The sequence below is a fragment of the Mauremys reevesii genome, linkage group 9 (genome assembly GCF_016161935.1).
Source record: "Mauremys reevesii isolate NIE-2019 linkage group 9, ASM1616193v1, whole genome shotgun sequence".
NCBI classification, from domain to species: domain Eukaryota; kingdom Metazoa; phylum Chordata; order Testudines; family Geoemydidae; genus Mauremys; species Mauremys reevesii.
The window spans coordinates 24,314,508-24,342,460 of NC_052631.1; the positions used below are offsets into that span (position 1 = coordinate 24,314,508).

The 27,953-nt window shown below is 41.1% G+C and overlaps 1 long non-coding RNA gene across 1 annotated transcript; it reads right to left on the reverse strand.

Moving 5' to 3' along the window:
* Positions 1-1,569: 1,569 nt before the first annotated feature.
* LOC120371497 lies at positions 1,570-26,595 on the reverse strand. The gene is made up of 5 exons (XR_005584402.1): positions 26,213-26,595; positions 6,229-6,438; positions 5,652-5,705; positions 2,318-2,508; positions 1,570-2,215 (listed from the first exon to the last, which is right to left on the reverse strand). It is a non-coding gene; the product is annotated as an uncharacterized LOC120371497 (long non-coding RNA).
* Between the last annotated feature and the right edge of the window lie 1,358 nt (positions 26,596-27,953).

Consider the following 27,953-nt stretch of genomic DNA (forward strand, 5'->3'; position numbering starts at 1 on the left):
ATCAAATTCAATTGATCTGCTAACTAAGGAATGTTAATTCAGTTTGCTATTTCTTCCCACTGTCCATCTTTTTCTCATCAAATACAATTAAAATGAAATATTAAACAAATTGCTATGCACAGTAATGGAATAGGATGAACTAAACTATAATTTAAGCACATGTAAATGGACTGAGTGAGCAGATCAATTTCAATGATTGAAGTTATCACAAAAGAAAGAAGAGTAGCCATCTCATAACCTAAGCAGGTAGTGGAGAGGATATAAAAAGAACAATTCTTGTGATCAACATTAAGTTTGCATTTACTGCACTATTTGCTAAATTTAGAAAGGGAGCTCACATTCCAATATAAAAAGGGCACCTTGATTAAACAAGAAATCATCCAGGGAGATTGTGTAACTGACTTTCCATGAATAGTTATTTAGTTAAGAGAAAATTAATGACTTTGTTTCACAGGAAATATTTTTTTCTGTGACACTGAAGTTTAAAGGCAGAAAAAGTGGAATCCATCAAAATAAACTCAAAGGAATACAGCTGGAATACTTACATCAGTATATTAAGTGCTTGCAACTAACCATAATAACCTTTACTAAATGGTTCCAAAAAGTTGCCAACAGGCTTTCCGGTCTCTGAACTTAAACATTCATAGTTTATTAAGTAGATTTATGGGAACTAGGCTGGTACGGTGTTCTAGTGTGTTAGAAAAGAAAATGCATTGAACCCTGCCTCCCAAAGGCCCCTCACCACTATCACTAGGAAAGGTTAAACAAGCACAATATTTGTACTGTTTTTTTTTTAATTCTTGGAAGACTATATAAATGTTCTCATTAAATATTTACTATTGCCAAATTTAGTCATCCGGATTATCTCATGGCTGTTTTAATAGCATTACCAATAAGGCTTTATGCAATATTTAGCTTCAAAAAGGTTTATTACAGGCTGTTACCATAAATCTCATTGAGCATAATTCTTATTTATACTACAGCTTCTTTACACCGGTCTGGCAGTGTCATTTGCTGCTGCTTCCATTTGCTCTCTGGTGTTGAGATCGACTATTCTTTCTCTGATGCTGTCTGGGTGACTCATGAACGTGGGTGCCAAACTCAGAGCAGACTGTCAGGAAATAGGGCACAACCCCCAAATTGGTTGTATGTTCTATAATTAGATTTCATCAACCAAATAACAAGTGTCAACTGCACAAACTCTACAACAGCCTTACCATGGAGTCACAGACAGTCCCCTTGGGCACTCTGGTCTATCTTACCACCCTAGGCAAGTCCGCCTCTTTGATAGATCATCTCTTATACCAAAAATCACAGCAATAGTCAGGTTACTCCTAATCCCAAAGGACCAGTCTCTTACCCAGGTCAACTGTACTCAGATCTCAAACCAAAGACAATGCTTGCAGTTAGTAAGAAATTAACTAACATTTATTAACCAGGAAAAAGAAATGAGAGTTATTTACAAGGTTAAACAGGGAACACACCCACTCAAATGAGTTACAGTCTTAGGTTCTAAAAGATAGAAACTTCTATAATAAGCAAACTCTATATGTTCTTTGTTGTCTTTTGTTTAGGCTTAGTGATTCTTGTCCCTTTAGAGTCCAAGCAGCAAAAAGAACCAAGTTTCTTCTTGTTGGGTTTCTATCCCCTTCACCCCAGAGCCCATGCTGATGGGATGAGTTCATGCACAGGTCTCCTTTCCCTGGAGCAGGGAGGTGAGCACTTAAGGCCTTTGTTCTTTTAATGGGTCATGTTGGCTCATTTGGTTTTAAAGGCCTCCTTGTTGGTCAGAACCTAGCATCTTCTGTAAGAAGCCAGGATTTGCACTAAAGAAGGCGTCTTTCCTGTTTGATGAGTTACGCATTTACATGCTCTATAACATGGGGTACAGATAAGTGAGACTAATACAGCATATTACAAGCTATTCATAAGGTCTAAACACCAAACACATTCTTACAACTCTAATATCTATCTTAACAATACTGCCATACAGATAAGCCAGAATGGTTTCCATGCTGATTTGTTCAGTGAGGCAGGGGCACTTGGCATGAGCTGGCACCAGGTCTGTCAGAATCACACTGTCCTGCCTCCCAGGTTCTTCTTAAGGTTTCTCTTGGGCTCCCTCGTTTCCTCACCCTCAGATGGTTTCCATTTGACAGCTGCATGCGGAAGTCTGTGTGTTGGAATCATATATAGCAGACTCCAAACCAGATTCCTAAAATTGGTAGTCATACAGAGGAATATAGTGATGAGGATAAAGATGAGTTCTACAATTGCTTCCAAAATATGATTGACAGAATACTTAAACATGATTTACCTCTTGTGATGGTCGACTTTAATGCTGAAGTACAATATGCAACCAAAGAACTGAAAGAACAGTGGGGAAGCACACAATGGGAACCATCAACCAAAATGGCAAGGGATTCATTGAATTGTTTGGTGTCCAACTTAGTTCTTGCAAGTACCCTGTGCCGTCATAAAGATCCACACAAAGAAACATGGAATTCACTAGATGGCAAAACAAAAAATAAGATTGACACATCTGTGTTAATTTGAGATTCAGGTCATCTATCCACATCACAAGGGAATGTTGAACAGCAGATGTTAGCAGTAACCACAATCTTTGCAATTGCAAACTGAAATTCAATTTGAAAAGGATCAACTTTAAGCAGAAAGCAGGAAAGAATATCAACAGTACTGTGAAAACAAAAGAGTACTGTGAAAAATTCCAGTCTGAACGAAGGAATCATTTTGAGCTCTGTTGTAACCTTCATTTATTGGTATTCATTTCAAAATTGTACTTGTCTTTTACTTGACTTCTGGTTTTCAAATAGTATGTCTTGTCCATTGCCTTTTGTTTCTTCTCAACACCCTTTGTCAATTCAGCTTGTGTTTTAGTTGTAGTTTTTACTATCTCTCTCTTGTGAATTAATGCCTCTTTTAGCTCTTTACACGCCATCTTAGTTCACCCTGCTGCTTCACTTTTGTGTTGAAGGACAATATTTCCATCATATTATGTGCTGTTCAGCAGAGATCTCCAAATTTAATTTCTAACTGCTTCTGTTTCTCTAGTTTTCTACTATTCTACTTTGTAGGGATATAAAATGATATTTTAATTGCATCTGGAAAAACCTGTATGGAAGATTGCAGGCGTAATATAAACATGGCTTACAAATGTAATTGAACCCTTCCTTTCTTAAGTGTGATTTATACATTGTATAAATGCTTTCATGAAAACTTGCATTAAATGCCCTGCTGTGAAATCATGATTATACTGGGACTAATCAGTTTAACTAAATGGAATCATTTAAAAATGCCATATTAAAGGAAACTGTTGGTGTATGTCTTTTTGAAATAGCACAATATCTCCCTTTTTCATGAAAGCCAAATAGGATTCAGGATGAAAGTGAGCGGAAATGCATGCCTCTGGAAACACAGCTGTTTTTCTTTTCCTTGAAATTCTTCTCTTTAATAACCTTTATGGGAATTCTTTTCCCCTTCTGTTCATGTGAAGGTCTGCAGGGACACTTTGCCAGAAACATAGGACACACCAGGACAACATTTTCAAATGTGGGTGCTAAGCACTAGGCACCCAAATACCTAAATAAGTGGACGGCTGTTTAGAGGTGCTGAGCACCTTGCCTTGAGATCAGTGGGAGCTGTAATTTCCCAACACCTCCAATAGTGCCACGTTTTTCCAAGATATTCTCCCCTGGAGTATTCTGTACTCTTCTATGGTATAGAAAAGCAATCCAAGAAGGTCTGAAAACCTGCAGTGGCTTAACTCTTAAATGGGGTGAAAGTCCCTCTGAACATATAACTCCAGTACTTTATGAGCTGTGGTGGCTTCCTGTTTGTTTCTGGATGCAATTCAAGTACTGATAAACCTTTTTAAGTCGAGGATTCAGGTATCTGAAAGATAGGGAAGAGGCAATCTCTGTCCCCACAGTTGAGATCTGCTGGAAAATTCTTGCTGTTTCCTGAAATGGAATTATCCAGGAGAAGGTAGCAAGACATTATCAGTTTAAGATTCTTGGGTGGGATTTTCAAGAGCTGTAGTCACTTATAGCAGCTGAGTTTCAGTGGGCCTGCATAGATTACATTGACAGTTTATAAAGCCACAAGGGACCATTGTGATCATCTAATCTGATCTCCTGTATAGAACTTCCTTGGTCACTTAAGTGCTTTTGAAAAGTCCACTCCTTTTCTATAAATTTTGCTCCTTTTGATGATCTATCAGAATATGAGTTCAGCAATATTCAGAATGTGGTATGATCAGGTTCTTAAATTAATCAACCAACCATCACCATTGCTAGGGGTTTGTGTTTAATTTCATTTAGTTAACTGTTTGTGTAGTTTCTTTCAATGTATTCAACAATTTTGTTTTAATTTCAAGTGAGATGCCCAGCTAGTATGGAATGGATGCTGCATCGCAACATCAATAAATGAATTGGCTTAAACATTCTTTGAAATTCTCCAAGGACATTTCTAGAAATGAAATGGGTGCTTTGAAAGAGGGGATGCTGTCACAGCAATAGGATCATCTGTGAAAAGGCATTGTCCCATAGTAGTGTCAGATTCATTTAGCAAGACAGTAGGATGACTGAGAAGCAGTTTGGAGGACAGGATTAGAATTCAAAATGACCTTGAGAAGTTGGAGAATTGGTCTGAAATCAACAAAAGTGAAATTCAATAAAGACAAGTCCAAAGTACTACACTTAGGAAAGAAAAATTAAATCCCCAACTACAAAATGGGGAGTTACTGGCTCAGGAGTAGTGCTGCTGAAAACGATTTGGGTGTTATAATGGATCACAACTGAATGAGTTGACAATGCAGTGCAGCTGCAAAACAGGCTAATATTATTCTGAGATGTATTGATAGAATTTCTGTATGCAATATACTCTGATTGAAGATAATTGTCCAGTTCTACTCAGCACTGACAAGGCATCAGCAGCAGAACTGTGTCCAGTTCTGGGTGCCACACTTTAGGAAAGATGTGGACAAAGTGGAGAGGGTCCAGAGGAGAGCAACAAAAATGATAAAAAGTTCAGAAAACCTCACCTCTGAGGAAAGGTGAAAATATCTGGGCATGTTTATTCTTGAGAAAAGAAGACTGAGGGGGAACTTGATAACAGATTTCCAATATGTTGAGGGCTGTCAGAAAGAGGATGTTGATCAATTGTTCTCCATGTCCACTGAAGGTAGGACAAGAAATAATGAGTTTAATAAGCAGCAAGGAAGACTTAGGTTAGATATTAGAGGTTGTAGAATCCCCATCATTGGAGATTATGAAGGAGAGATTAGACAAACATCTTTCAGGGATAGTCTAGGTATACTTGTCGTGCCTCAGCGCGGTGGGCTGGCCAGGATGACCCCCTTCCAGCACTGCATTTCAATTATTCTATTTTTGGAATTTACTTCATGCTCCAGTAAGAACTGTCAAAATCCTTGGTATCACAAGAGTCTTCCCTTACAATGAGAGATAAAGTAGAAATACTCCCTTACCTGCAAAGGAAAAGGCAAATTATGTATGAGGCCATCAGTAATGTGGAAATAGAATGTAGACTCAACTGCTAGCAACAGGCTACATTTTTCCAGCACACACAGACTTCTCAGTATTGTTTTACTAAAAATTTACTAAATCATTCACCTGATTTACAGAGGTGCTGAGCCCCTGCAACTCCCATCAGAGTGCTCTGTAGATCTAAAAATCAGACAAAATTCTCAAATCAACCAGTTTTTTCCAGTTCAGAGTCTTGGATTCCCCCACCCAGGGGCGGCTCCAGGCATCAGCATGCCGAGCACGTGCTTGGGGTGGCAAGCCACGGGGGGCGCTCTGCTGGTCGCTGCAAGGGCGGCAGGCAGGCTGCCTTCGGCGGCATGCCTGCGGAGGGTCCGCTGGTCCCGCGGCTTCGGCGGACCTCCCGCAGGCAAGCCGCTGAATCCACGGGACCGGGGACCTCCCGCAGGCAAGCCGCGGAAGGCAGCCTGCCTGCTGTGCTTGGGGCGGCAAAATACCTAGAGCTGCCCCTGCCCCCCCACCCAATATTCTCCAGGTTTTTTTTACAAGACTAATATGTCCCATAACTGTCACATTTTTGTTCTATGGTTTGGATCTACCTAAACCTTTTTATTAATGCACTTTACTCCCATTCTCCCACTTCTATGCGCCTTTTTATCTTCCCAAGTTTATCCTTGGGGATGGGAAGAGTAAAAGAAAGACTCACATGTGACAGATGCTAGACACATCAATTAATGCGTTTCTGGAAGGTTCTCAGATGTTACAGTGATGGAGGTTGTATAAGCCCTGAATAGAATGGAACAGCATATGTTTGGAGCAGGACCCATTTTCCAGTGCACCAAATGTTCTTACTGTCCTTCACATTTCTCCTTCAAATGTCTTCTGCATTTTATTTTCTCTTATGGGCAGAGTGGTCCTGTGGGAAGAGTACAGAGATCTGGATTCATTCTCAGCACTGCCACAGTCTTCATGAGTGAGCCTGGGCTAGTCACTTAGGGCTAGGTCCACAAAAATACTTAGGTGCCTAACTGCCTTCTTAGGCGCCTAAGTCCAACATCTAGGCAACACTGAGATCTCCAAACCCTTCACTCAGTGGATGCTTTGCTCTGTAGGTGCCTAGATTTCTGCCACAACAGCCTCCGTCTAGTGACCACTCACCTACCTCATGCCATAGCCCCAGTGGGATCCTCTGACTAGCATTAGGGGGAGGGATAGCTCAGTGGTCTGAGCATTGGCCTGCTAAACCCAGGGTTGTGAGTTCAATCCTTGAGGGGGCCACTTAGGGATCTGGGGCATAAATCAGTACTTGGGCCTGCTAGTGAAGGCAGGGGGCTGGACTCAGTGACCTTTCAGGGTCCCTTCCAGTTCTATGAGATAGGTATATCTCCATCTCTCTCTCTATATATAATATTCCCCACCTATCTCACCTGCAGGGCCTGAGCTGGATGCTCTCAGAGCTATCCTAACCCCCTACAAAAGAAGTGGTGATGCCCTCACAATGGTTAGTCCAGTGATTAGAGGGCTCCCTTATGATGTGGGAGACCTAGCTTCAATTTCTCCTTCTATAAGTCCAGCTTCCAAATTTCAGCAGACAGAGTGGTGCTTTCAAAACCCCTTGTTAGTACTAAATCATTTACTGGGGTTGCTGCTGAGTTATGCAAGGCTCATGTTTCACCCTGACCTCTATGTGCTTCACCGCTAAAATGCTGAAAACTAGATTGGTCTGGAAATCAGACGTGGGTCTTTAACATGTCTCCACAAAGAGTTGTAACCAATCTCTATTTAGAGAACTTTGAATGCTCTCCAATGTGTTTCAATACTATCTTGCTTCAGAGGAAAATATCACTTTTCCAATCTGCATAACATTTTAGTGACATCAGTAGAATAAAATTTTAAAAATGAAATATGTTAATACATGAAACCCCAATAATTTGGCTATATATTCACATCTCATTCTTTGCTCCTCCCACACCTACTTATTTAATTTACTTTAATTTAATTTAATTTAAAGAAAATGTACCAGAGATATGATTTAGTTTAGTTTAATGTTAATGTCTGATGCACCTTCAGAGCAAGGCTTTGCAATGTACTGCAGCAGCTCTGACCTTGAAGAGTCAATTTGCTATTATGTTTGTTTTTTGTCATTTTCTTTATCCAAAAACAAAATAAAGAATAATAAAATAAAATAGTTTGTTCCAAAGTGATTCATGTTAAGGTCTGAAAACATAAGCATGCAATACAATCACTTATCTGTTAGTTTAAATTTGTTTGATGGAACAATTATTGTAGGTAGTCACATTTAAAGGATTCATACCAAGGACATCTATTATATAAAATACAAAATAGTATTTTCAAATATACAATGAATTCAAGATAGCTAGGCAGTCTCATGCAATTAGATTTAACAATCTCATAACTGAAGATATAGGACTTAAGTATCAGAGGGGTAGCCGTGTTAGTCTGGTGCTCATGCTGCAAAACATCTGTTAGTCTATAAGGTGCCACAGGATATAGGACTTAGTATTATAGATAAAGCCATGCCTGGATACTGGATCTAAAACGCTTGAATTTTGGCACATTTTATACTTACCATCAATTCTGGCTCTGAGTTTAATATTTCATGGCCATTTATTCCTGAATATTAAAATTTTATTTAATTATGTTATGTAAACAATTAGGGGGAAAGTATGCAATTTGCAGTAGTTCATATTTGAAGAAAAACAAGTAAACAGAATGCACAGATTAGTTTAAATCAAAGTATGGTGACCTAGTCTGATTGATAGGTAACAGACTTGCATTTTTTGTAGAAAATAGGAAAAAATTGCAATCTGATATTACCGTACTGTGTACAGTAGCAGATGTAGGAAGATGTACAATGGAAGATCCTAATTTGGTCTGCATGAAATAACTTCATTGTTGTTTAAAAGTGCTCGTTCACTGCTGACTGTCGCCCACGAGTAAGAAGAAATATACTGTTCACCAGCTCTTTGAATTAGCAGACTTTCTAACATTTAAATGCAGAACACAGATTAGCTTTATATACACAAACATTTCACTATTTCACAGTTTGAAAGAAGCAGTAGGTGACACCAGGCAGTGCAGGTGTGGTGGGACGTGCAGGCCATTGGGTGCTACTTGGTGGCCCTAGGAGCAGGGCTCACTGAGCCAGATAGTGGTGTGGAGTTTGCTAGGTTTCATTGCTGCAGGGCCTCCAGAGTTCCAGCTGGCTGTGCCTCCCAGAGCTGAAGCAATCAGGGGCATCTGAGCCTAGCTGAGCTCAGACCCTTAAAAGGGGTGAAAAGAGGATGGCCTGACTTTATGGGGGCAGATATGGGATGTTTGCTATGTAGAAGCTAGGCCAATGAGCTCTGGAGGAAAAACAGCTGTCCCATTTAAATTGTTTTGTTGAGTTGTATATTGTTTGTGCAGTTTACAGGGAATGTATGAAGGGAATGTGGCCACAGAGTTTGCTTTGTGTTCTGTTAGTTGAACAAAAAATCGAAAGCAGAAAAACGCAGAGAGGGAGTTTTGGTTTAATCTGGGCCTTTTATATCCCAAGCAGCTGAGCCTCTGGACCACCTGTAGTAGGGCAGATGATTGGGATCCCAAAGTGAACCTAAGAAAGCAGGGAATGGTTGAGCAGGTAGGTTCCATGGACACATTGCTCCAGTCTTGAGGTTTTCTTTGTCCTAAGACTCAGTGCCTTTCATCAAATCTCTTTCTGTGCCTCTTATATCACACAAATGACATGCTTTATTACAAAAACAAGAATGAGAAGACCAGCCACTGACAAAAAATCAGAGTGGAAAATGGGAATCCCAGCCTCCCCACAAGGGCTCTTCAACCTTTCTTTGAGTTGTGGGTCTGGATCTCTGAATATAGATCAGTGCAGGCTGCCATGGCCACTGCAGGCCAGACATTTGCCAGGCTAAACCAAAACCAGTTTGTGAAAAAGGAGCCAAAAAAAAAAAAAAGAAAAAAGAAAGTGATTATCTTCCCAGTGTAGCTATAAACAAATAACAAGGATGTGACACTAAAGGTAGTGTGGACTGGGTGTGGTCTAATGGCTAGAGGAAGGGGCCTGGAAGCCAGGCACTTGTGTGTTTTAGTTCTTGGTCTGACTTACTCTGTGGCCTGGGGCAAGTCACACACGGCAAAAGTTTTGAAAGTGACGCCTAAATTTAGATACCTAAATCCACCCCACTTAGTGCCTAAGAGGTGATTTTTAGATTTTCATAGTACTGGGTATGTGTAGTTCCCATTGACCTGTTTAAACATATTGCTCTAACCTCAGGATGGCTCATTTTCACCATGTGGAATGGGGATGATAATTCTTCCATGCAGTTTTGTGAGACATCACTCCTTAATTGGCAAGATTCGCCCTCCAGACATGGAGTCTGGGGGAGTACAATTTGCATCCTCCTGTGCCTGCAGGGGAGAATTCATCCGTGGGTGAATAACATACCTCCTAGCGCTAGACCCAAGGAGCTCAATCTGTTTATTTTAGCCAAGAAAAAGTTAAGGGGTGACTTGATCACAGTCTATAAGTACCTACATTGGGACCAAATATTTGATAATGGGCCTTTCAGTCTAGCAGACAAAGGTTATAACAAGATCCAATTGCTGGAAGTTAAAGCTCGATACATGTAAACTGGAAAGAAGGCATACATTTTTTAACAGTGAAGGATATTACTCAATGAAAGAATTGACCATGGTTTGTGATGGATTACTGGAAATGTTTAAATCAAGATTGGATACATTTCTAAAAGAATTCTTTCAGGGAGGTACTATGGCTTGTCGTATACAGGAGATCAGGCTAGATGATCACAGTGAATCTATACTGACATTGCCCTTTCCAAGGAATTCCACCCTGGGAGGGCAGCTTTAAAATCCTCATTTATTAGAATTCTCACTCTTGAGACTGCAATAGACAATTCAAGGGTCCTGGCAGGATGCTGGCTTAGGCAGCTTACACCAATGAGCCTCCATTCCAGGTGCATATTATATGTGTATATATTGGGGGGCATTTATGGAGCTAAGTAATGACACTGTGCAGCCATTGTTTTCTCACTCTACTGTACTGGGAAGAATGTCAACAAGTAGTTCTACTGAATGGTTTGACTACTGAGCCTTTAGCTAAGTGTTTATTGCCTGCAGATAGTCTTTCTGTCTCACATGCTTACACACATCTTTCCAGAATAATCATTTTCTATAATTTTTTTCTCCAGGAGTTTGGGGAGTGGAGATACAGATCTATTATTTTAGGCACTTAAACCAAGAAATAGTAAAATTATATTGAGGTGAAACATAATGTTAATATTGTCTAGTCATGCCAGAAAGTACAGAAAACAAAGCCAAAGACTGGCACATATAAAAGAATTCCAAATCCTCTTTGTAAGAGTACAAGGCATCCTTTTTCCTGATAACAGACTTCACATCAAACTTCTAAAACAATAAGCTGTCAATTGTCAGCACTTCATTGAGCATTATCGCAAGTGTGTCCTGCAGAAAATGAAATGCTTGTCTCTTCCTCTTATCTTCTAATCACTCTCAGTGTAGTGCTCCTTATTGGCTGGAACAACTTAAATGAGTAACCACTGAAATTAGGTTAATCACATGATGGGTGAAAGTGTAAGTAAGATTTCCACTCCTGCTTCAGTGGTGAGTTAAATACAAACCCAATCCATTGCATGTGTTGACAAAAGACCAGACTCAGAACCATAAGACTCTAACAGCTTTTAGTCACTACCAACCTGAACTAGTTTCTAGCCAGGGACCTGGATATGAAAGAATCTGAATCCTGTTTCAAAGCCCAGTGCCTTATAATAGACCTGTTAATCAAAGCGTTATTCATGCTGCTATGTGGACATGCATGTCTGTATAGCTGGGTACCCATCACTGCAAGTACTTGAAACTCATGTAGCAAAAGGTATATCAGATTTCCACAAAAGAAGACCGAGGAAGTCATATGATGCATAATCGAATGTTTGAATGCTATTGACAGCAGGGATGGGCTGCAAGGATTTCAGGAACAATTGCTACGTCAATCTTAAAATTTTAAGTCTAATACCAAATGGGATTTACTTGTTGCTGTTACACAAAGCTCAAATTCTCATCTGTCACTTATCTTGGGTTATTTCTCAGCAGAGCATGACAGGTTGTTTCCCTTTGGGATGACAAGTAGGTATGGAGGGTTCCCCATGGTATCACTGTGGAATGTCTGGCACTTCAGAGCTGGAAATGGCCTCACATGCACTGGTTAGCAACTGACACCTCCAGATTGGATGTGAATGCCAGGAGAATTGAAATCTCTAAACTGGCAAGTTGGGTTCCTCCTCTGAAATCTTTCCCCTTTTTTCTCTCTCTGTCCAGAGTCTTCAGCACAGCCAGTCTTTGTGATTTACATGGTTCCTTCCTCTCGGGTGCTAGTGGCAGTCAAGAATGTCTGGAAATGAATTATTTCCTACCATTGTAGGAGAGGGAGGTAGGGCTGGACTCTGAGTTAGGAGAGTTTGCATGGGAAGTTGAGCCATCAGAACAACAGAGTCCTAAGATCTGCTTGCTCTGCTTGTGCTTAAAGCTAACTCTAATCAAGAGACTACAAAGGCACCACCTAGTTTCCTTGATAGGGATGTCAGACTCCCAACAGCAGACAGCTTCGATTTTCCATTGGAGTGGTTGGAAGCAAGAAACAAGGGGAAGAAGTGGGTCGGGGAGAGAGATTCTTACAGACGCAGAAGCTTTGCCATGCCTGACCCAATCCTGTGAGATGCCCAGTGCTTCCTGCACAATGCTGAGAGCCCTCTATTCCCAGATGCTGACTGGGAGTTGAGCAGGGTTCAGCAACTGGTGGGAAACACTTGGCATCCAATAGACCCAGAGTTTGTGCTGAGGTTTTGTGTAAACTAATCTTTCAGGCTAACTTTTGAGGCCTGAATCCTTCACAGAAATTCATTTATTTTCTTTTGGAAGGCATGGAGAAGTGAAAAATATCTTTGGTTTCCCTTTCTTTTCTCCCTACTCACTTCCCCTGCCTCTACCTGCAAGCTCTTCCTTGCAGTGCAACGTTGTATTAGGGACTAGAGTTCCCTCAGCTGCTAGCTTTGTATCTCAGGTTCTCATAATGCATAGTCCTCCACCATTTAGATTACCTGCCAGTTTTTCCTGTCTTTTCAATACACTCAGCATAGGGATGCGTCCTACTGGTGATGTAAACAAAACAATGCATGAAAAAAAGGACCTTTCAGCATGCTTATGAGATGCAGAGGTCAGCACAAGGGAGTGTGATTTAGGGTTCCTTGTTCTCTTCCCAGCTCACTCTTTGGTGTACGAGCGTACTTTTTAAACATTGTCTATGAGCCCAGGGACAACTGTACTAGCACAGTTTTCATAGCTGCATGTCAGGGTGTAACAGAGTAGATACAGTGTATATAACAGTTCTTATCTGCAGGAAGTTACTTAAAAGATCTAATTCTGTTCCCACAGAAGTCAATGGGAGTTAATAAAATAATTGCATTTTGAATCGTGACAATTTTTTACTAATTAAGATTATAAATATTATGCAAATATTTTAACTAATATAGCAAAATTAGCTTGGATAACCATTTTTATGCCTGTAAACAAAACACTTTTCCCACTGAGAATTCCCATTATAGCCTAGCTGACATTGATACTGGTCTATGCTATTTTACTCTCCTGTATTGTGTTTTTGTTTTACATGTTAAACTACGTAAAATGGCTGTTATTAAACACAGATGCCGTGAGCTGTTTTGCAATGACCTGAAGTCTGTCGCTGTAGGGTGAGGCACCGGCCCCATTTCAAACCATTCCAAGCAGAAGAGGCAAGGGGGCTGTTAACAACATTGAGCTAGTGCGCAGTCAGAATCAGGTCACTGCGTTATGAGCTGGTTCTCAATATGACTTTTGTGGGTATGTAATGTTTGAACATCACCCAGACTTGAAAAGCATAAAGCATGCATTAAGCCCCAACAGAACTGTTACCCTGGAAGTGCTTTTCCCCAAGAATTAGACACATCTGTGAAGAAGAAACCCTGTATTCAGCCTCCCAAAGAGCACATCTAATATGTTATAGTTTGTCTAGTGAGCATTGGTCTGTCTTAGTTTATTTGAATTCCTTATTAATTTCAGGACAGATTCTGATCTAAGAGACTTTAGTTTAAACCCACAGTGACTCCAGTGGCCAATAAATGCCTAGTACACTTGGGGGCACTGTAAAATAATTCTTCCTCCCCCTCCACATTGTTGTTGCTTGTTTAACACACATTGTGATAACACCTGGAGGCTTCCACCAGGTTGGGCCCCAAATTAGGCTAGATACTACACAAATATAAGTAGATAGCAGCCCTAGTCCCAAATATCTGGCCCTACCTATTTAATTGTTACACTAAAATTTTGTTAAAGGAATACAAGACAAAAATACACAGCACCTTTCTTTTTTAAGGGGGATATGAATGCCCTGTAGAATGTTGAGACTCATGGGGAAGAGAAGACAGAGAGCCTGGGACATGATGCATTGCACACACTGTTTTTCATCACAGGGAAAGGGATTTAGATAAGATTGTTAACCCTTTGCCTCTGTCAGCATAGTATTGGTTGAAATCTGATTGAGCAGCTTTGTGTCAAATGAGGTGATTACCTTGGTTAATCTGGATTGTCTCTGCTTGGTTGCTGATGCGAGTCTTCCCAATATGAAGAAATGTCTGTTTACTTTGCAGTTAATATCAACTAGCATCAGACCAAACTGTCTGCGTCTATGAAGGTAGGGCCTTACTGAGATGGGACAATGCTAGTTCGTCTATGCTTGATTTACCAATGTCATTTACAGAGGCTCTGGTCGTGCTGGGAAGACATTTGTGTCGCAACCTGTACTTTGAATCATTGTTCCTTCCTGGCTGGTGAAGGCCTGTGGGGAAATACTGAGTTCTTTGCTGGTAGAGATTGTCAATTCTTCCTTTGAGGAGGGCAGGTTGCTGTCTGCTTTAAAAGACACATGCATTCAGCCTGGGCTCAGAAAGCCATCTCTTGATGTTGACAATCTATCCAGCTATTAACCTGTATTAAAACATCCAATCTTGGTTGGACAGTATGCCAACAGTCATGGGGAGGCAACTCACAGATTATCTGGATGCCTCTGACTTCTTTGACCCTTGTCATATGGAGTTCGAATCTGGGTAGAGCATAGAACCTGCACTGGTTGATGATCTTTCTGGTGTGGCAAAGATCAGGGACCAAATCTCTGGTCTTTTTAAAATCCTCTTTGCTCCCATAATCCATGCCTTTGTCACCTGTAGACTGGACTACAGTAATGTGGGCTCTATACAGTTCAGATGCTGAAGCTATTGAAGACTATAGTGGCTCATCTGAAGTGGAGTACCTCAATGTGAGCACAGGTCATCAGTGATCTGTGACCTGCAGTGGCAGCCCATTGCCTTCTGGGCAAAGTTTAAGATTATGACTGTTGTCCTACAGAGCCCTTTCTGAGAGAACCATCCTCCTCTGGGCCACAGTACCATGGCTGGGATCAGTTGAAGCACTCAAGCTGGAGTTCTCTTGATCTATAGAAGAGAGGCGGATGCAGTCAGGGCATTCTCTGTGAGTGCCCCTTGAGTTGGGGGACTCCTCACCTCCGGGGTATGTGGTCTAGTTTATCTTTTTGAGCAGGGCTGAAATGACTAAGATTAGGGTTTCTTTGCAAATCTATAGTTGCAAGGAGGAAATATAGTTCGGTTTCTGCTCTATTTTACTGCCTGACAGTGTTATGAATAGTGAGAAACGTGTTGCTGGTCTGGTTTTGTAATGATTTTTCTAGTGTATTTTAATTGGTGACAAGGACACCTGAAGCCTGGGCATGGGTGTTTTATAAAATCCAAACAAATAAATGCATACATGTAAGTGTGTGGTGTTTATTTTATTTTAATATTTTAAATGGCTGCTAAATAGAACCAAAGGAATGTTTTTATTTTAAAGCAAATGTGAGTGTGCTTTCCTTGTCCCCTTCTGTGCCTGATCCACAGAGGATACGAGTCTGTTACAGCCAGACCTAACACTCCTTGGTGTTTAGCTTAAACTAGAGTAGTTCATGCTTTTTGTTCTGGAGATCCCTAGTTCAGTCTTTGTTGTTTCAGCCAAGATAGCATCTGTGATATAAGGGGACTCATCCAGGATTCAAACTGCTGTGGGCCACTGACACTCACTATCCAGTGGGTCATATATGTATGCTGCACGCACATATACACAAACAATGTGGTGGTGATATCCAAATTACATGTATCATGAACCTCTGACCCAGCACACCTACATTGTGTATAATAATCCAGAAACCTCTGGAACTGCAGTACTTCTAACATTGCCTGGGGAATGTAATATGCCAATATTTCCTTCTTGTCTGCACAAATATGGAATTTCCTTCCAAAAATACGCTTACTTGAAGCTCAAAGTACTAATATTTTGTGCTGTATCATTGATAGGTTTAAGGTGAAATATATCATGATCCTTCAGCCTAGCAAGTGACATTTTTATTGATAGAAAACCTAATTTTTAGAGCCATTTAAAATTTATCAGCTATATATTTTTTTCTTTCCCTCACTGCTCTGTAGAATTCAGCTCATGGTACAAAGGGACCATAGCTTTATTTAGTATACTGGTTTATTTCTCTTTCTAGATACAGAAGATGCCATCCATAGGTCTGGGCACATCCACACTATCACAACCAGTGTTAAATATAATCATCAGTAAACTAGAAACCTTCAGCAATCTCCGATACCGACCAATTAGTGACTGTCTGGATTAAGGTCAAAGCAACCTCCTAAATACCTGAGAGAACAGATGATCTTTTCAACATGCATGGAATGGCAACAAATCTGGGCTCCAGACGGTCCAGGGGAAGCACATTCCTGAGTCAAGGCCTGATGGAGAATACCCTGCCAGCTGCTTCCTTCCATTTCTCACAAAGGAGCTCTGTGCTGAGTGCCTCTGTGGATCACAACTCTGGATGTATTGTATGGGGAGAAAGATGATCTCTTAGGTAGCTGCATCCTAAACCATTTAGAGCATTATAGGTTAAAGCTAACATCTTAAGATCCATCCAGGCAGCTAGGGCAGCTTATAGAGGGTATTGGTTTTATGTACTCTGAGTGAAGTTTCACTTAGACAGCAGGCAGCTGCATTCTGCACCAGCTTCAGTGTCCAAGTGATCCCAGGATGTAGCCCCATGTAGAGCACATTGTAGCCTTGAGGTGAGAAACAAGTGATTAATTATAGCAATCAGATAGAAATACATACATGCAAATGAAAAATAGAACTCTGCAACAGCTATCCCCTGAGCATCAAGAGCAGATACCTGTATCATGCAAGATCACCTAAAAGGTTGTTACAAGGAGAAGGGAGGTAAACAGTTCTCATTAACCTCTGAGGATAGGACAAGAAGCAATGGGCTTAAATTGCAGCCAGGGTGGTTTAAGTTGGACATTAGGAAAAACTTTCTAGATAAGCATTGGAATAAATTGCCTAGGGAGGTTGTGGAATCTCCATCATTGGAGATTTTTAAGAGCAGGTTAGACAAATACTCCCTCAGGGATGGTCCAGATAATACTTAGTCCTGCCATGAACTCAGGGGACTGGACTAGATGACCTCTCGAGGTCCCTTCCAGTCCTACAATTCTATTATTCTAAGTTTCACTATGCAAGATTTCACAGATGTTATGGTAGAGGTAAAATTTGATGATTTTTAGAGTGAACCTAAGCATGATGACATTTAGGGTCAGTGGCCCCTAAGTAAAAAATAATTTAAAATCAATTAAAGACATCAACTGAGTGGTCTGCTGGCAAGGTACAGGAATTCAATACAGCCACTAGGCAAACCATGCAAACAGTTAACGTTTGACAGGTACAACAAAGCAGAAGGGAAAATATCAGAGTCTTTCAGTCTTCCAAAAAGTAATGGAAAGTATAACTTGGGGGGCTAACCATTATATACTTTGATGACAAATTCAGATGTGATATTGATGGAGTTGTTGGTTTATATATGGCTGACTTTGGTCCAGTGACTCAAATGACCTTAAACTCTTAGGGAATTGTAATAGTGAGTAAAAAAGCCTAGATAAAGAACCTTGGATCACATGGTCACTGCTACAACTAGTGACAAACTGGCACCCTACAGCTGTTCAGAACCCTATGTCAAACAAGTTCCTAAGGTCTGAGTACTGTCCATTCCTTGTGGACAGGTGTCTATCACAAAACCCACTGCCATAACAGACACTGATTGGCACTCTTGTTGGCAGTGTCAATGGAGAAGCCAAGGACTGAATAAGACTCAAGTATAAATTGTTATTTTTACAAGACTTGACTTGAGGCCTACTGGCAGGGTAGGAACACGTGCACTTCAGAGAGCAGGTTTCGGTATGCTCTTCGGTGACCTGGGAGTGCTATCATGCTCTGTGATTTTCTTAATGGAAAGTTTAAAAAAGTCTATTCCTCCACCGCCTTTTTATTAGCTAAATTTGAGGCCACTTGGATATAATAATTAAAGGCTAGCCTGTGGCCAGCTGCTCAGCTGGTCCACCAGGAGAGAGGGTAAGTCTACAGAATCTTGGATCATGGTGTAGCGGCTGTGCACAATTCCCTGTGCAGTCCACAGGGGACAAGACACCACAAAGAGGGTGGGGAGGATGCCAGGGGAATTATTGAGTAATCCGTGAAAAATTGTATCAGAGGTGCACTCCCTTTCTTGTTGATAAAAATCCCATATTTCCACAAGTTCCCTTTGGAATGCTGCAGCTTCTTCATCATCCTCAATGCATGTCTGAGCCCTAAGTATTTTCTTAGCATAATTCAATGCATTAGAATGTATTAAAATAGATCAGAGATGTTGATTGTACAAATCTGAATCTTCTTCTAAAAGAGGTAGAGCTTGTTTCTTTTAATTTAGTTTAAATTAAACATAGATGTGGAGTGACTGTGGCTTTGTAGTTTAATAATTAAAGATACCATCACAAACATATTTTGCAATCTGCACAGTGCTTCCTCTGGACACCACTATATTCAGCTTAAGAGAACAAGCTTTGAAACATTTAAAGAGCTTTAGGATCTTTCTTGATGAGAATATTGGACCATATTCACTGGAATGCTCTGGCAGCTTTATGCATCTGGCATTATTAGGCATTATTGTTAAAAAAAATGAATGTGAACATAGTCATATAGCCAATGCCTATTGAATAGAAAATGTTTGGCCTTTTAAATATCAGTCACTGGTGGATGCATTTCAAATATAAACAGCTAGCTGCATCTCTAAGGTAGATCCTCCACCAGTATAAATGGCCATAGCTCCATTTAAACTAGTTGAAGATCTAGCCCTCCGGATTACATGGCAACTGAAATACTGTACCATGAACATTTAAACATTTGCACAGATTTCTTTCTGAGAATGTTATCTCTGACATATTGGAAGAGCAGAGCAAGATGGACATTTTACCTTGTTCCCTCACTTTTCTCTAGCAAATTTCTAATCTTCCCTCCCATATTCAGGCCTCTCCCTTTCTCCAGCCCCATCTTCCTCTCCCCCACAGCTCTCAGCTTTGGAGTCTTTGTTGACTCTTCTCTTCATTTCCTTCTTCACACCTAGTGTGACACTTCCCAGGGGTGACCAGAGCTATGAGGCACCTTGCTACCACCTGCTCTTAGCATGAGGAAGCCTTGTCTGTGCACGCTGTGGGTCAGCTGCCCCACTCCACCAGCCAGGGGCAACACAAGCCCTCCCCTCTAGGCCTCACAGTCCTGCTGTTACTTTACAGGTTAGTGATTGGCACAGCCCAAGCTTGAGCCCTCCAAGCATCTCCCTCTGGCGTCTCCAGTCCCTGGTCCACTGGACACTTGCAGTGTTCACAGGTTTGCTGCTTCTAAAGAAGCCATGAATCCCAGCTTGCCACATTCACATCAGGTCATTGCTCCACTTAACACACAGCACTTAGATTTGTATATAGTGAAAACAAGTATAAATAAGTGTATTTAACAAAGCATAGAGCTTCAAGTAGACGTATTGGAACAAATGGTAACATATAAAACATGCATTCTAGAGCCTAGACTTATTAACAAGACCTCCTTTGTGTCTGGTAGAGCAGTGGTTGTCAAACTAGGGCCGCTGCTTGTTCAGGAAAAGCCCCTGGTGGGCCGGGCCGGTTTGTGTACCTACCGCGTCTGCAGGTTCGGCTGATTGCGGCTCCCACTGGCCGCAGTTCGCCGCTCCAGGCCAATGGGGGCTGCAGAAAGGGTAGCCAGCATGTCCCTCAGCCCGCGCCACTTCCTGCTGTTTGTTTCATCTTGTAAATTTCCTTTCTTGTAGATTTGAAATCTCTCATTCCGCTCCTGGCTCAGTATCCATATACACATACTGTGTGAGGCATACAATATACATTACGCAAAGGGACAGACAGGGAGATAGGCATCTGTTACCTACTGTCTGAAAGGAACATTTCTGAGGTATGTCACTTCCTGGTGGCTTTAAGAATGCAATTTTCAATATAGATGCGTAATGCGTACACACATATCACAATGATTATGACAACCAGTGGGCTCTGGGCTGTTGGTAGAGACCTCACATCCCACCTTTAAGTGAACTGTTACACATATATCTGACCCAAGGCGTCCCTGTAAAACCATATGCACCTCCTGTGCCTTCTGCCAGTTGGCACCAAGGGATTGCTGGGTCACACTCAGGCTCTTGCCAGTTTCTGTTACTACTGCCTCTACAATAGCACCGCAATCCACTCCATCCTTTCTAGCCCCACTGCCTAAATGCTCATCCATGCCTCTCTATCAGCCTCCTCTGGCTGTTCTCAATGGTGCTGCAGTAATGAAAGATCTAGATGCCACCATCAGCATTCTCCACCCCATTCCCTGCTGTACTCGCCATCATGTTGCTGGAGACAAGAGGGGAGAGAGAGTTTGTAATTGGTTTACACCCCCCAGCCCCATTACCAGCTGTCATTTGTAGCAGACAGAGAGGATTCGCAGCTGGACAAGAAAAATGACTGGAGGCATGGAAAAACTTCTGTATAAAAAAATGAAACTAATGGGATTGTTTTGTTTAGAGAGAAGATAATGACTGGCATAGGAAGGTAAATCAGACAGCCCTATATTTATTCTCTTATATACAAGAACAAGAGGCACTGAAGGAAATTTAAAGGAAACATTGAAACTTGATGAAAGAAAATACTTTTAAAAATACAGTTTTCTATTCACTGTTATTAAATTGCATATGACATATCTTTTGCAAAAACAAAAGGAAAAACATACACTGTGTAAAACACCACCAACATCCATATACTACATATAGTACATTAAAATGTCAATCATAACTTGAAAAACTCTCTTTGTCAAGTCAGTGCTAAAAGGGCAAAAATTGCCATTGATTTAATTACTACCGGGGATTGAGAAAATAGTTAAAACATTATCTTTTATGATGTGATAGATTCTTTTTTATACAAAAGAGGTAAAATCCAGTGTGCTCTCAGAAGCTGAAAAATTCTATAATCCAAAAGATAATGAGGTGGCTCTTCCAATGCTCCAGATTTACATGGGCAAAACACAGATTTTAAGGGAATTTTCCACATGTACCTTTAAGGACAGCACTTATTTTAAAAATATAAACTCTTTATGGCAGTTCCCTTTATTTCCCCTCTTCTCTCCTGCAATGAAATATATCCATGGAACTCATTGCTACAAGAATTCACTGAGGCCAAAAGCTTTAGAAAGATTCAAAAACGTTTATATGGATAAAGAGAAAATCTGTAGGTATATCAGATAGAATAAAATGATGTAAGGGATATAAAGTCTTACACTTAACCCCCAACCTCTAACTGTGGGGGTTTGAAAGTAACTTCTCTTATGGACTGGTTATTTTGTAATTGCCTATATAGGTCTGATCCAAAATGGAAGCTCTTATGGTCCTATATTCTTAGAAAATCAGTAAGGGTTGGCACTCAGAACAACTCTCTTCTCCCCATCTGCCTCAACAATAAATTATAGGAATTGTATTGATCAGTGTAATTTCTGTGTTGTACAGGTGACAGTAAAGGCCCTATGAGGCAATCCTTACTTATGGAATACATTCCCAAGTCATTTATCAAGGTACCAAAAAAAAAAAAAGAAGAGGAAATGTATTAATGTAAAAAATCATGCAATAGAGCTTCGTTCTCTATTATCAGCAGAATTTAATTAAGTCTGAAGGTAGTCAAGAAATATTCGGGGATATACTAATTTTGTGTTTCCATTCAGCATGCCAGGTGAAGAGTTCTATTTTCCTAAATTGCAGATATAGAATAGTCACAGATCAGGACGAGTCAGTCTAACAAAGGGTGAAAGTGACAGGAGGGCAATTTGACAGTCAGGTTGACAAATAAGCCTGTCAGGTAAGAGTCAAATGTCTGGTCTGGCTGTGACATCTTGTTGTTGTGAAGAAAAACTGAGCCTAATGAAAGGCTCTCAGTTTTCATTTAGAGATGTCCTGCCGGTCACACATGTGTGCGTACCTCCACACCACTTCTATCCCCCTTACCCCTGAGGTCAATTATATCATTGCACTTATGTAGGTGGGTGTCAGAGTTTCGGCAGCAATTCTATCACAACCTCTGCCTTTTTTGGAATGAAGATAGAAGAGGAGATATTGTTGGTGCCACAGGCGCAGAACAGGTTGACCTGAATTTTCAAAGCTGATGAAGAGCACAATTAAAAAATGATGACTAGCAGCATAACCAATGCTCCGGCTGCACGACAGGAAAGGAATAATTTAAGATATGAAGTAACTTTTGCACTTGATCCCTGGTGGCGTCACTGAAGTAAACATGTTGGAACATATCCTGAGAAGACCATTCTGAAGTTTTTTCTAGCTCTCCTGTTGATCCAGTACTTTGCCAAGAAAGCCCAGCAACTATGCCTGCATAGCTACTAGAACATAAGGGTCAGAATATTGCTGTCTTTAGATGCTTTTCATATTACCTTTTAAGATGGTGAGATGTTCTAATTCCAAAAAAATACTATTTATTTAATACATTTATAAGGCACCTATCATCTAAGTGCAACACAGTCAGATCACAAATCAAAGGACATCAATAATAATAATAATGAAAAAATCCAACAGCTCAAACAGATCCCCAGCCAGCGCCAAAGGGCAGATGTCGTAGTTCTCAGGCAAGCCATCTTGCCAAATAAAATGCAACAATTCTCAGTTCACATGCAAAATATTGAAGAAATGCAAAAACTGAAGAAATCTAATTCTATCTCACCACATTCCCTCCCATCCACCCCAACAACATCAATGACAGAGTCAGGATTGTTGGCTCCCATTGTGTTCCCCCCAGCAAGGGATTCCAGGTTCTTCTATTCTGTGGGAGAGAATTCCACAAGCAAGACCCAGAACAAGAAATTTGTGCTGCTGGCTTAGTCCTGGTCCTGCATGGATGTAGGGCACAGGATCCCACCCACTGATTGACTAACTACTGGGCAGTGATTTATGGAGAGGGCACAATTCTTGTCCTTAAACCCCAGATTATGAAAGGCTTTATATACAATATATGAAAACCTTGAATTGTACTGAATTAATTTACATATCATTCAGATCAGCTGTGCAGTTTTATGGGTGAAGAAGAAGCCTACAAACCATAATGGTGATTGAGGGAGAAGCAGAATCCTCATTGACATTTTTCACTTAGTATTCAGCTGGCTGCTAAATGTTTGGCATCTGACCAAACTGATTTGAATCATAATCAAATAATTCTTTCGCACATGTGTCTGGGTCAAGTGCAGGTGGCTGACAGCATAAGCCTCAGAGAGCACAAACACCCAGTCACAGCAAAGCTCCTCTGGTTGAGCAATTCATGAAATATCATTGTCTTGAGTGAGCAAGATTGTATCAGGTTATGAATTATTTCCTTGTATGAGATTTTAGTGTATAATTTGGACAATTCCTTACCGACTTCTATCACGAAGATAGCTGCAGGTGTGGTACAGATTAGTATTTGAACTAGAGTTTCTGGGCTTGAGCCTCAGTTGTTTGAAGTTAGTGGAGCTATGCCAGTTTACACCACCTGAGGGTTGAGACCTTAAAAGTTCATTATTTGTTTTGCATCCATTGATGGACGTTGCCTAGACAGCTGTGACTGAATCCCAATGCTGAATGCCACATGCTTTAGCTTGCTGAGGTTAGCCAGTTTAGGCACTGTGCTGGCTTTGGGTTTCTAGCTAAGCATTCCAGGTCCAGACCTAATGTTTGACACCCCTCTTGGCAGTGGGGGCTCCATGGGGTGAAACTAGTGTCTCCCACAAAGCTCCCAGGCAGCTCTAGCATGTTCCCTAGAATCCTGCTGAAGGTGTGAGTGAGCCTTCTGGTTTACAGAATACCTCTTCAGAGAGATGTGACAGTGAGAGTCAACAAACACAGACTTTGCACAAGATTCTAATACATTATTATTCTTTACTTATGTTTCACAAGAAATACACAGTTCTATACAAAATAATTGTAAGCAGGGCCTGCTGAATGCTTCCCTGACAGCTAGCTGGGAGGGGAAGAGACTTCAAGAGCAAACTGTTTACATGAACACACCTACTCTCATAGGTGATGGAACATAGGGGCTGCAGCACCCCCTGGCTTGAAGTGGTTTCCATCATATACAGGGTTTACAGTTTGGTTCAATGGCTCTCAGCACCCCCACTATACAAACTGTTACAGTGCCCCTGCCTACTCTGCTTAGATATCCAGCAGATAAAGCGGTGTGTTGCTCAAAGTGATCAACTTTGGCTGGTGTTGGGTTACAAATCACCTTAGTACTGAATGCAGGGGTAGTGAAATGCTGTTACCAATGTTGGCAATATTTTGAATGAAGGGGAGCAGAACTGTGTCCAGTCAGGAAGTATGTGGACCCTCCCTAAGGGTCCTCCCCCAGACTGGTTTAACCTGTTCCTCCCCACTGTTCATTAGGAGCCTCTTTGTTAATTTAAATGCTCAATCAGAGCTGAAATCAGTTGTGGTAGGACTGTGTTTCTGCCCTGCCTGATAAGAGCTAAAAATCACTGAGAGCTGAAATCACTTGAGATGGGGCGGTGTTTCTGCCCAGCCTGCAAAGAGCTGAAAATTACTGAAAGACTGACCAGCAGAGAGGCAGGTAGCAGCAGAAGGTGACTGACAGTTGGCTGGTGAGCTAATGGCTGGTGAGGCAGCAGGAGCAGCGGCTGGTGGGACGGCCAGGAGGCGAGAAGCAGCGGCTGGCGGGACTGCCAGCCAAAGGAAGTGCTCAGATGCCTGAGCAAGCAAGGTGCCTTCTTCCCCAGGTGGGAAGCGAACTCACACAGATGTGGCTCTGAACCCTGGGGTCCTCTCTGACCAAGGATGACCATTGTGACAGGGGTATGGTGAGGGAGCAGATAGGGGCACAGAAAAGGAACTTTTGGTTGTAGAACTCAAGAACATGAGGCAGAAGGCACTGCCCCACACTCTCTGGGGTGGGTGTCCTGCTCACAGTTTTATTATTATGAATTCTGCTCATGGCATTTTCCCTAATTAACGTCAGGTGACTTCACTCCTTTCATTAAAAGTTTATTTTCTACACTCAGAATCTGTGCTTGCGAGTAAGGAAGTATTGCCTCTCAGAGGCACCTGCGAGGGTGAGTAATTTTCCCAGGTTACTGGGTGGCGGCTCGAGCCAGGTTCTGTGGTGTATTGATGGAAAGGAACCCTTAGATATTGAACCCAGCCCTGGCTCCACCTGGCAGAAGGGTTACATAATAAACACAGCTATACACATTTTCCCTGCCACAACCCCCTCACCACTTGGGAGAGTTCTTTGGGCATAGTCAAGAGTCCTAGGAAGAATCCAATATCCTTTCACTCCCCTCTGCTTTCCTGTATGTGGTTTTTCCTCCAGAATATAGAATCTCAGGGTGTTTGTCTTTGTCCCTTCCCAGTTTCAAAATGGCTGCTGAGAGACCCTCTCATTCGTAATCTCCAGCCAGCTTTGTCACGTGACTCCCTGATCAGCCTCAACAGGTAACCACAGACCCCTACCAGGTGACTTTATTGCAAGTCAACCTCTCCCTTGATAAATTATTTCTCCTGGGTAGGAGCCAGGCTATTGCCTAGAGGCTTCGATTTGAATAGAGGACTATCCAGATTCAACCACTCTCTCTATTTTTAGCCCTCACTTTACTATCTTTTGGAAGTCCAGTCCAACATGGAAGTAAAAGACAACTGCGAAGGCAAAGAAGCTGCACATTCAAAATGGAGTTTTCAGCTTGACAAAGACACATACAGAGAGTTCATAATTGCACACACAATTTATCAGCTGTATAAAAACTGGTTCCCCAAATCATGACAGCAATAAGCAACAATAATCATGGTGTCTGAGCTATCAAGAGATTTATCCCCCTTATCTAGAAATGAGTCCCCCTTACAATAGAATCCTGTAAGGGGATGGATTGAGGAAGAGGAAACATAAAAATTGGGTTTCATTGGTATTGCACAATAGCAGCTACAGCAATCTTGGGACTTCCATTGAACATATATATGTTTGCAAAGCTTTGTTCCATGCCATCACCAACCCTGGGACTGATAGAGTCCTGCTCCTGTACTCAAAGTAGCGGAAAAAATGGTCCTGGGAGTGATTTATCCAGTGATACATTCTTACCTTGTAAATAGGAAGCACTTCAATGTTTCTGTGATGCAAGCTTTTAGATGGTCCTCCTGTGATTCCAGTCTGAACTTGCAATAAAGATGCTTTCTTGGAGGATCTTAGTGCCTGAAAACTGAACGTTAAATAGGTGTAAACCAAATATCTTCAAAGAAATCAAGAGGAGGACCTTGTTGGGCTAGATGAGATGCAGTGCAAGAGCCTGCTTTCTAAATGCTTCACAATTGAAAAAAGCCTGAGTGAGCTAAACAGAAAGACTCTTACAAAATCTGTTTTGTGGGTATATCTTCCTCATACTTTATAGTTTAAAAAGTACTCTGCATTGTTATAACTCAGCTCCCACAGAGGTCAATGGAACAACTCCCATTGACTCCAGTGGAGAGCCTAGTTGGTCAAGGCAAATGCCTTTGAAAAATCCTATCCTGTGATTTTCTTTAATTATTTGTATTCCCGCCAATTTCAGTTGTTCTGCTCTCATTGCTTACAAGAGTTCATTGTCCCTCATTAAAGCAGCTGTCACTCTTTATAGATCCAAATTTTCCTGTGTGTCTCATAAGTCTGGTGTTCCTTTTTATTAGCAGTATGTGTTCTTGCAAGGTACGTCCTTCAGAAAGCAAACCCATGAGACCAGCTGTGAGAAATGTTAATGAACGAATCCCATATCATTTACAGAAAAGCAGTATTATTATTTTTGTGTAACCCTCATTTGACTCTCTCTTATGTCAAGAAGCCTGTTTATAAAAGAACACGATTGTAAACAGGGTTATATGACTTTATTGAGCCCTTTTCTCTGAATCAGGACCACTCAGGGCTGTAACCAGGGTGGGGAGAGAGGGGCAGCCTCTAGTGTCTACAGAAAAGTGTCTACAGTTTTCTTTCTTCTATCATGTTCAATTCTAAGAATCCAGATTATCTCTGCCGACTGATTGATGATGGGTCTTAAGCCAAACGATTAGCTTGTTTTCATTAATTGGAATAATTCACCTTAATATTTAAGCGTATTTTATTAGTTTGTTTTATATCTTTAAAGCAATATCCTCATTATATCTGGACAGGCTAAAAAAAACTATATTCAGAGAACTGTTCCATGGCTTCCACTAATGTCCACCTTCATATGAGCTTAAGGCATTAAATATTTACTAGTTTAGTTAAACTATCTTTTCTAGTGGCTGTATGGGGATGTGATATATATTTAATTCATGCATTTTAGTGGATACAGCCTAAACAAAAACAGATTTCTTAATTAGCATACAGTGGGACTAATTGCCACAAACTCAGATGCCAAAGGCTGCACACAAAAATGCCTAATTTTCACCTGCTCACCATCTTTCAATGAACAAATTATGTTAATAGTGCATATGTTTTTCCTTAGAGCCCTGGACTTCTGAAGTTTAGAAAAATCAGACCCGGGGAGTTTATATTTGGTATAACTTTCTTAACATATTCAGCATTTCTTATGGATTGTGATAGGCCAATTAATTTGTCCACGATTCATATTGGATATGGAGTAGTCAGTGTGATACCTGCAACAAAGCATGGCCATGAAGAGCTGTGCAAAAAGTTGACAGATTTGTAGATATGTTATACTTAGTTGAGGCAATAAGGTGGAACAGGAACACAGGATTTGAACAGTTTGGGCACAGCAAAAATTATAACCAAGAGTGGTTCTGGAGAAGACCCGGGGGTTTACCACTTGGCAGTAGGGAGCTGACTGGCATTATAAAATGCCAGGCATGCT